Below are 10157 nucleotides of genomic sequence, written 5' to 3'. Positions count from 1 at the left end.
TCATGGTGAAACCTTGCAAAACTTCACTAACTGATTTATTTCACTTTTGATGGATTATGTAACACATGTTATATATTACATATCAATGTGTAATATAAGTTGTTTGCATCTAAAATACACTTTATGGACCATGGGAAACCTGACAATTACACCAACAGGGACTTCAGTGACATTGCATTCTAAATACATAGATATTAATATGGGATTGGTCCCCCTTTTGCAGCTATAATATCTTTATATCCCACTTTTCTGGGAAGGATTTCTTAAATATTTTGGAGTGTTTTTTTTGTGGGAATCATCCATCCAGCATTTGTGAGGTCAGGCTCTAATGTTGGACGAGAAGGCTTGGCTTGTGATATCCGCTCCTGTTCATCCCAAAGGTGAGGCCAGTCAAGTTCATCTACACCACACTCATCCAACCATGTTTTAATAACCCTTCATGTGCACTGGAGCACAGTCATGCTGGAATAGAAAAGGGCTAACTGTTTCTACAAAGTCGGAAACATAGCATTGCCCAAAATGTCTTGGTATTTTTGAGCATGAAGATTTCCCTTCACTAGGAGTAAGGGATCTATCCCAACTCCTGAAAAACAGCCCCATGCCATTATCCCTCTTCTTCCAAACTTTACAATTGACAGAATGCAGTGAGGCAGGTAACGTTCTCCTGGCATCCACCAAGCCTGGACTCATCGATCAGATTGTCATACAGAGAAGTGTGATTTGTCACTTCACAGAAAAGGTTTCTTCTGCTCCAGAGTTCAGTGGCAGGATGCTTTACATCATTAAATCTGACGCATGGCGTTGTATTTGATAATGTGAGGCTTGCATGAAGCTGCTTGGTCATAGAAACCCATTCCATGAAGCTCCCGCCACACAGTTTTGTGTTAATAGCAGTTGAAGTTTGTTAATCTACAGCTTTGGAGCGGCTTTTATGCACCATGCACCTCTGCACTCTGTGAGCCTGCTCTGTGCATGTGTGTTCACGGTGTGTGTGTGTTCACTGCTCTGTGTGTGTGCACTTTGGATGGGTTAAATGCAGAGCACGAATTCTGAGTATGGGTCACCAAACTTGGCTGAATGTCACGTCACACATCACTTACGATCTTCTGCTTCGAGGCTAAACTGCTGCTGTTTCTGAACACTTCACTTTCCAATAACACCACTTACACTTGACTGTAGAATATCTAGCAGGCATGGCATTTCGTAAACTGACTTATTGCAAAGGTGGCATCCTATCAAAGTACCACAGTCAAATTCATTGAACTCTTCAGAATGACCCATGTTTTCGTGAATGGTTGTAAATGTAGACTGCATATCTACAGTAGGTGTTTGATTTTCTGATTCAAACACCTCAATTTAGGAATTAAGAGGTGTTTCCCAATTATTTTGCCTATGTATTATATAACTTAAAAGTATAAAGCTTTTATATAGATGCCTGCTTTGCTTATTTGTGAGCAAATGACCATCAGCACTGTTATGTGTGTGTTGAATGAGAGTTTTAAAAATGGTCCCCGTTGACATTTAAAAGTATTCTTTACATGGAATCTTTTATTCCATTCAAAGACATTGGAGACATAATGTGCGTGTACTCAGTTATGATATTTTTTATATAAAGTAGTACAGCTCACATGACAGCTTGGTTTGGCACAAATCTCTTCCCTGACATCACTGACTGTTAGTTGCATGCCTGCACATTAAGTTTGAGCTAAAAGCTCACTGATGTGAGGGTAACTCACATTAGCAGTGATCCGAGCTTCTTTTGCACTGATATTTTGTTGGCCTATTATGCTATTAAGTGCTGACTGCGAGATCTGCATTACAAGTACACAATGCAATCCACTGGAAACAATTTTCAGAGACATGATTAGGTAAAATGTATAATGTGGCGAAAATAACAGGCCTGTGTCCTCATCAAAATGGCAGATGGGTCCTGTTAGCCTCCCAAATGTGGCGTTCGGCTGCCAGAAAAACCCAAATGACTCATGTTCAGATTGTAGCATTACACTGCTGCTTGCACCAGTTGGCAGAACTAGAAAGAAACGGGCCCATCTTTTATGTCTCCTAGCCTGGAATGAAACCCTTCCATGGGATGTTGACCACAGTAAAATATACAGTATTATGGGATTTGTGGCCTCATTTAGCCTTGTAACGAGATTGTTTATTAAATATGAGGCGTTTAGGTTGCATTTTCCAACTAGATGTTTACACTTTTGTCAGTAATTTGCTAATGGCTTCCAAACAGCTATTTATTGAAAAGTGATGCACACAGTATATTCAGACATTTTACTGGTTAACTGAAAGGGATAGTAATTTTGTCATAATTTACTCATCCTCATGTTGTTCCAAATCTGTTTGATTTCCTCTGTTTCTTATGTACAATACAAAAGAAGAAATTTAAACAATGTTTGAACAGTTTTATAGAATGTTATGTTTCAGTTATATTACAAATGTGTTTGTGAGTTATTTAGGGAAATAGAAGAGATGCAGAAAGCTGTCAGTCATTTCACAGTTTGTGAATTAGTTCGCTAAGGGTGTAAACAAAATAAATTAACCAGCAATACCATGCATAACATCCAAGAAGTTTAGACCTACGCAAAGGGTATGTAAGTCATTTTACCCCTAAAGGTTTAATTTTTTAATTTTCTTTTCTTAGTGGTAAGGATTTTTGGTGTGTACATTTATAGTTTAGGTGTACAATAACACAAATTAGTTATAAAAAAATCTGGCCAATGTACATCATTGTGGGGCCAGTAAGATATTTTTTTAATTAATGTTTTCATTCAGCAAGGATTCATTAAATTGTTTTCAGAAAATATACATTTATATATAGAATATGTTTCTTGAGTATCAATTCAGCATACTAAAATAATTTCTGAAGGATTGTGTATGTGACACCAAAGACTAGAATAACCGCTGCAAAAAAAGAAAAACAAAAAAAGAGAAAAAAAAACCTATTTAAAATATATTCTGCATAATTCTAAATGTAGTTAAATTATTATTATTATTATTTTATGGTATAATCTTGGTAAAAAAAAATAAAAAAAAAACATTTATTCTGCATATTCATAAAAATGGTTAATTTGTTCTTAATATTTTAATAGAACAAACAAATCTTTAAAAAATATTCAACAAAATTATACAAATATTTCTAAATGTGGTTAATTTGTTCTGCAGATGTATTTATTTATGCAGATGAGTAGATCACTCTCCCTCTCTCACGCTCATTTCCCATAGGCTCTCTCAGAAGAGAGGGGGGTGACGTCCCCTCCAGACGATGCAGGAAAACACATAACATGCCTGTTGGATCTCTGCTGTTGACTTTGAGAAGCATCAGGTGAGTGAAAGGAGAGAGGGAACTGTGTTCAATCTGTTACCAGTGACAACCTGATGGAGCTCTTGACTGTATTCACATTGCCACTACAGACCGATGGTGACAGGGTTGAACAAACACTGTTGTATTTAATGTTTCGTGCTTTACGTAATTTGTACGTTTGTGAGTTTATGTGGTTATTTCAACGGTGAACTATGAGTAAAAGTCATTTTGAATGTGGGTTAAGGTCAAGATGAGGCCAAGATCATCCATTTTTCGTAGCCTGAGGTAACGCTGAGAAGAGTTTGTTTTGTGTTCTTGACATGGCAGGCACTTTTATTCATAAATACAGATTATCTTTCAGAAAAGACACTTGCCTCAGGCACTTCCTGCTCTCGTCGCAGGAAGTTCAAAGGCATGACAGGATGTAGAATTGTGTTTGCAGAGTTTTCCTTAGTGAGGCTTGTAGAATACTTCAGAAATGGATGAGTGCATGAGTTCACTTTATTTCAGAATCATGCTTTCTGGGGCAGTCATCATTTTTTATGAAACTCTGAATGTTTTGGCACAGTAGGCCTAATCACAGTTTAACTGTAATATTTGTTGTGAAATCAGGGAAACTGTTTACTCAGGTGAATATGGTTTAAACAAATATTTACAACAAAAACAGTTTTCAGAAAATATCTGTGGCAATTGATATTGACGATATCTAGATTACCTTTGCCATCCTTTAACATTGAATCGGTTTTTGGCTATAATATGAAAATAATTATCAGTTTATCATTGCATCCTTATAATTGAAAATGCATACTTAATCCCCTTATATATTATTATTACATTTCATAAGGTATATAGACTAATATCTCACTCTTTTCGGTGAACCAAGCCTTTAATGTAGTGACGGAATTTATTTTAACCACTAGGTGTCAGTAGTGTTACACTTACAAGTAGAGTGTGTAGATGACGAAGCAGAAGTTAAACTTTTGTTGCTAATTCCCCCTCTGAAAAGTAGAAAAAGAAAAAAAGTTACAAACACGTTTCTTCATTGGATCAAGAAAAAACACACTTATGTGAATCATGAGTAATTTAAATCTGTCCGTTCACACAGGCTGATGAACCTTTATTCAAACGTATTCAAAAAAAACAAAACAATATATTTATATCTATTCATATCTAATCAAGAAACCAACACTAGTTACTTTATTTAGAGAAAACATTTGTGAAGTCAGTTTGCACTACCAAAACTAATACCGTAATACATTTTGATCAAATAAACACAGCCTTGTTGGGCATCTTTCTTCCAAAGCATTAAAAAATAAAAATACCTTACTGTTTTCTCCCAGAACACTACTAGAGCTACAGCTAGTGTAACAATATCCATTAAATCTCTTCATTATTTCCCAGTGATTTCAAAAAGTGACTAATAACAGTTAAAAACAACTTAATTGTGGTTTACAAGGCCTAAAACTTATGAAGTGACATCCTCATACGAATCTCTCGGAGACCGGACCAGAAGTCAAACTTGAATTTAAGATCACTTACACTCAGAAAAAAAAAAAAAAAAAGGTTCAAAAGCTGTATCCAGTATGGAGTCTTTAGGTGTGCCTTTTGAAAAGGTACCAGTGACAGCTTTTGTACCTTTTTCTCTGAGAGTGTACTATATGGTACCATTCCTTCTAATTGACTAGATTTATTCAAAGTAACTTACAGTACACTTACGAGTCATTTATAATGTGGAAGAAGCTCTTTAATGGTTTAGGGCAGTGGTTTTCAAACTGTGGTCCGCGGCCCGTATTGCAGATGAGCCGCCAATTATTTTCTGTTCATTTCCAGTCCATTCTAGGTCTGTGCGATTAAAAGAAAACGTCCTAAAATCACGATTTGAGCGTGCGCATATGCCTAACTCCAGGTTCACACACTGTCTGTGATGCGCCTTTTTTCTGAGCCAATGTTGACGGATCAGAGCGTTCTCACTGCGGTAAAAGGCTAGAAATAAAAACGTGCGAAAATAATTCATGTCTAACACATGAGCATAGAGTGAATTTGTTAGTGAACAGGATGCAGTTTAAGTGAGAGGAGACACGTTTTAAGTGTGCACACTCTCTCCTCGCAGAGCAGTGTGTATCTGAGCAAGCACGACCGGTTTTGTGACAGAGCAAAGGAAATCTGCTGCGAACAGAGAGATTCGCACTCGTGCATTATTTTAATGTGCTTTCGCGTTATATTTATGCGCTCTCACTGCTGACCGCATACACTGCAAACACCTGAGGCACCGCTACAATTAATGAGCTCTATGCATGGCAAAAAAGAAAAAAAAGTCCCTGTATACAGGATTTTTTTATTTATTTATTTATTTTTTGCCACAAGTCTATACATTTTTTTACATCTTCACTATAGTGATAATTTTGACTTATGTCTGTTCTAGAGATGTTACAACTTTTTGATAAAGCTCTGATTGGTTTTCTTTTGGAAATATGTTTCAAATTAATCCTGAATGCATTTATGACTGTAAAAGCACAATTGCAAAATTGATCAAAAAAATCGCGATAGTTTTTTTTTTTTTTTTTTTTTTTTTGTCCATATCGCACAGCCCTAGTTTATTCAATAAATATAGTTTAAAATCTAGCTTCTGAGTACTAAGTTATTAACCCAACAATAGCGGGGTCAGTTAATTTTTTTGAAGTGGGCCGCGCAAACATATGTGTTTGGTTGTGTGGGCCGCGAGTTGAAAAAGGTTGGGAACCACTGGTTTAGGGTTCCCTTTTGGTTCCATAATTGGTTTCCATAATAGAGAAACACGAGGCTGTGTTCCATCTACTGGCATTTTTTGGCATTTACTGGTTTTAGACAGTAAGGTGAGACTTTGTCTGTCTCTTTGGCCACCTTGTGGTTTAATGCTGGATTGATTGCATTTATGAAACTAATTCAGCTCCTTACTGTTGAGTTTGTTTCTAGACTTGCCTGCAATTTGTTTTATTGATGCTTTTCAAGACATAAAAAGGACAGATTCAAGAAAAGACATATAAAATGTGTAAAAAATATCTATCTATCTATCTATCTATCTATCTATCTATCTATCTATCTATCTATCTATCTATCTATCTATCTATCTATCTATCTATCTATCTATCTATCTATCTATCTATCTATCTATCTATCTATCTACCTATCTATCATTAGTGATAAATTGTGATGTTATACTCTGTTTGCCCACTAGATGGCGTCCTCGACTCATTTTAAATGCTTTGACAGCTGCATTAGTGGTCTGGTGGCTGATTTGTTTTGCGTGTCATCCAGATTTTTAAGGATGCAGATTTGACACTTTTCAAGACATATTCCTTTCTTTTCAACTTTTGCATTCTCCCAGCATGATTCCAGAATACACTTTATGTAATTTCCTGTAATGTTTTTCATCACAGTTATCATAGTTGTATTATCATTATCAAGTCCTCATAGCTGACTTCCTCTTATTCTCTTGCTATTATCTTAGTTTTTCCTCACTCTTTCTGAATTGCAGAATGTAAAGGATGACGGGTAGCATGTGTGGAGACCGAATCACTTCAGTAAACCTGCATACTGTAAGCTGTCTAAATATGTTGATTGGATTGGGAAAGCAAGGTCTCTGCTGCTCCTGTATGTCCAGCACCAGACCTCACAACATTTATTATATTAACCAACAGTCACTTCTGTTCACTTATCATTTTTGCTTTATGCTATATGTGAATATGGACAAATGCAAACCAAGACCATCCAATTAATTTCATTTGGAATATAATTAAGTTAGTGTATTAAATATCTAATCTTTAAACATTGACATTCAAAGAACTGAAGTTGGTTTCAAGGTCATAATAAGACAACTGAATTTCAAATGTTTGTATTTAATTTTTTTTTTTTTTTTTTTTTGTACTTTGGTGAAGTAAAATGTGTTTTTAAGATAAAAAAAAAAAAAAAAAAGAAAAAAATCTGCAATCAAATTTCTTTACATGGTGAATTAATTTACTGTATGTCTGTTTTATAGTCTGTAAGTACACAGTTCACGACATACGTCAAATCTAAGAAAAACACAGAGGTGTGTCAAATTGTAGTGTTTAAAAACCAGCACGCTTGGATCAATGATATTTTACGGGGCTTACACCAAGTGCTTCTTTTCAGCTAATCAAATTAAAAAGAAATTATTTCTCTAAGCATTGCTAATTACATGATTAACCTATTATACACCAATAATGAGTCCTAATCAAAGCTTATGCACATTTGTTATATATCTGTTCTTTATTTCTTTCTTTCTCTCTCCCTCTATGAATTTATTTTTTTATATATTAACAAAAGCCTTTATAAAATAGATTATGCATCATTTCTGGGTTTAGGGAAAATTAAATTTTTGGCATTTATTTACATTTGTAATAAACTTATATACAGGTAACATCAGTCTGTATAAATAATATTGATGAATCATCCGACTTATTTTAAGTTAGGTTCTGATCTGTCTTGCATTTACACAACAAGTGTGCTTCATGTGTCAAACCTGAATGTGTCTGCGGATCACTGAGAGATCACATAATTCCTCCAAACACAATATGCTATGTTGTACTGGTAATATCTCTCTTTTTTATGTTATTTTGGAACTCAGTTGTTATGTAAAGCTTAGCTCTTTTAGACCCTGTACATGTGACCTGTCATTCTGAGAAAAGACTCCAGCCAATCAGGAGGCCGGGGGAAAATACAAAGGACCAATTCAGTATCAGTGGATGGACAGCGGCTACAGGTGACCGACACACACTTATTGTTGGATATTAAAGAAAACAGAAAATCCATTTCCTGCAGACAGAATCAAATGAAATAACACAGTGCTTTAGTGAATCTAATAGTTGTAATTCTATCAGACGAAATACCCAATTTTTTTTTTTTCAGGTTGATGATGTGAAATACTGTACATCTGGGAAGTAGATGTTTTGTGGTGTCTCATACTGTACTGCATCTAAAATATTGAATTTATATATATTTTTGTGTTATGTTTTTTGTTTACACACCATTTAAAATGAACTAATGTAGACAAAAAGGTGATTTAAAGGACAGTTTAATTAGGGATGCACTGATAATAAATATTCTATTTTTATGTATTATTATTTATTTGCATTTATTTAATATGGCTGATAACCTACGGTATAAATAATATTAATTATTCAAATTCTGAACTGTTTTGTCTAAATAAATATTTAAAAAATATAATAATTAAAAATAAAACACAACTAAAAGCAGTTATTTTAATGCTACAGGTGAATTTTTGCATGTGGTTTTCAAAAAAAAAAAAATAGTCTTCTTCATCTTTTTTTTTTTTTTTTTTTTTTTTTTTTTGCTAAAGATTACATTGAACAGTTTCCATATCAACTAATGTATAATTAAAAAATAATCATCCAATAACTGATTTGCCACAGATTTGATATAATCTGCATTGTTCATTACTAATTAAACTACAATATAATTCTATAAATAGCAAAGTCCACTAACATAATGTTAATGATGAACTTCCTAGTTATTATTCCTCAGCTAAGTTTTGCCCAATACAACACTATCTCAGAATCACACTTCTAGGCAACAGTTAGGCTGCAGTGACCCGCTGTGATTGGGTGTTGTCTGCGCATAATAATGACAGAACAAAAAAAGATAAATCATGTCCTAGGTCATCCATCTTGGCTGGCGGTGGCTAACCAGTGTAATGATCAGGATTATTATTTATAATTAGAGGAAGTAATGGATCACTCGTCACCGGATGGGCGGCTCATTAATTCAACTGGGCCTGCTGGGATTGTTTCGAAGGGTCCTGTTTTAAATGCTTCATCTGTGTCACTGTCCACCAGAAGACGACTCACACTCTCTGGATTAGTTTGTACATGCATAGTCCGCTCCAAAACCCCACAATAATCATGCATCCATGCAGAAAAGTGACTCATGGTCAAAGACTATCATCCGTCCTTCGGATGAGACGTTAAACCGAGGTCCTGACTCTCAGTATAAATCCCATCGGCATCCTGGCTAAATTCGCCCATTGGCCTGCCGTCGCATCATCCAGGAGGATGCTACACACTGGTGGTGGATGAGGAGATACCCCCTGACTATGTAAAGCGCTTTGAGTGCCTAGAAAAGCGCTATATAAATGTAAGTAATTCTTAATTATTATTAAGGGCTTAATATGGAGCTGATAACTGAGGTCTGCCGGTCACATGACCAGGGTTTTCATGGATAGTGCATCATAAACTTTTTGTACTGAAGAGTTATTCTGAAATCTGTTTGTGATGATCAGATACTAATAACATCAGTGTGATGTTAAGCTCTGTTTATAATTCTGTGTGAATGGAGAGAGAATTTTCACACTGCTGACATGAAAATAAAGGTTCAGGTGGTGAAAGAGAGATATGTTAAGCTACAGAATTAAGCAAAAGCTTTGTAGAAGAATGAAGAATTTTTGCTTTTTTTTTACATGTATCCGTAATAAATTTAAATGTATGAATTAATGGACCTTTTGTGCTCTAGGGTTAGGGTTAGAGTTAGGGTTAGGGTTACTCTCGCAGCTGGTCAGTAAAATTTGAATCATGAAGAACAACAGCCAATTTAAAAGTTAAATTCACTCAAAATGTTTCACAATTAGGACATGTAATGTTTTGTGTTGTTGTTGTTGTTGTTTTTAAATAATTTTAATCTGTATATTACACCATCAGAAGGAACTCACCTGTGGAGGCAAACAAGGTGAAAGCCGAGAACTGTAAAAGATGGTGTTAGATTTTAATAAGAAAGTTACACTTTAGTATTTCCATACAGCATTTCAAGAGTCTGTATCAATTTTTGCATAATT

The 10157-nt window shown here is 35.0% G+C and overlaps 1 pseudogene; it reads left to right on the top strand.

Annotated features, from left to right (window-relative positions):
- Positions 1 to 4896: 4896 nt before the first annotated feature.
- Positions 4897 to 10157, top strand: part of LOC113058915 (diacylglycerol kinase beta-like) — a 36364-nt pseudogene continuing 31103 nt past the window's right edge.

The sequence above is a fragment of the Carassius auratus genome, chromosome 40 (assembly GCF_003368295.1).
Source record: "Carassius auratus strain Wakin chromosome 40, ASM336829v1, whole genome shotgun sequence".
Taxonomy (NCBI): Eukaryota; Metazoa; Chordata; class Actinopteri; order Cypriniformes; family Cyprinidae; genus Carassius; species Carassius auratus.
The sequence above is the reverse complement of the archived record's forward strand: the minus strand, read 5'-3'. Positions and strand labels throughout refer to the sequence as shown.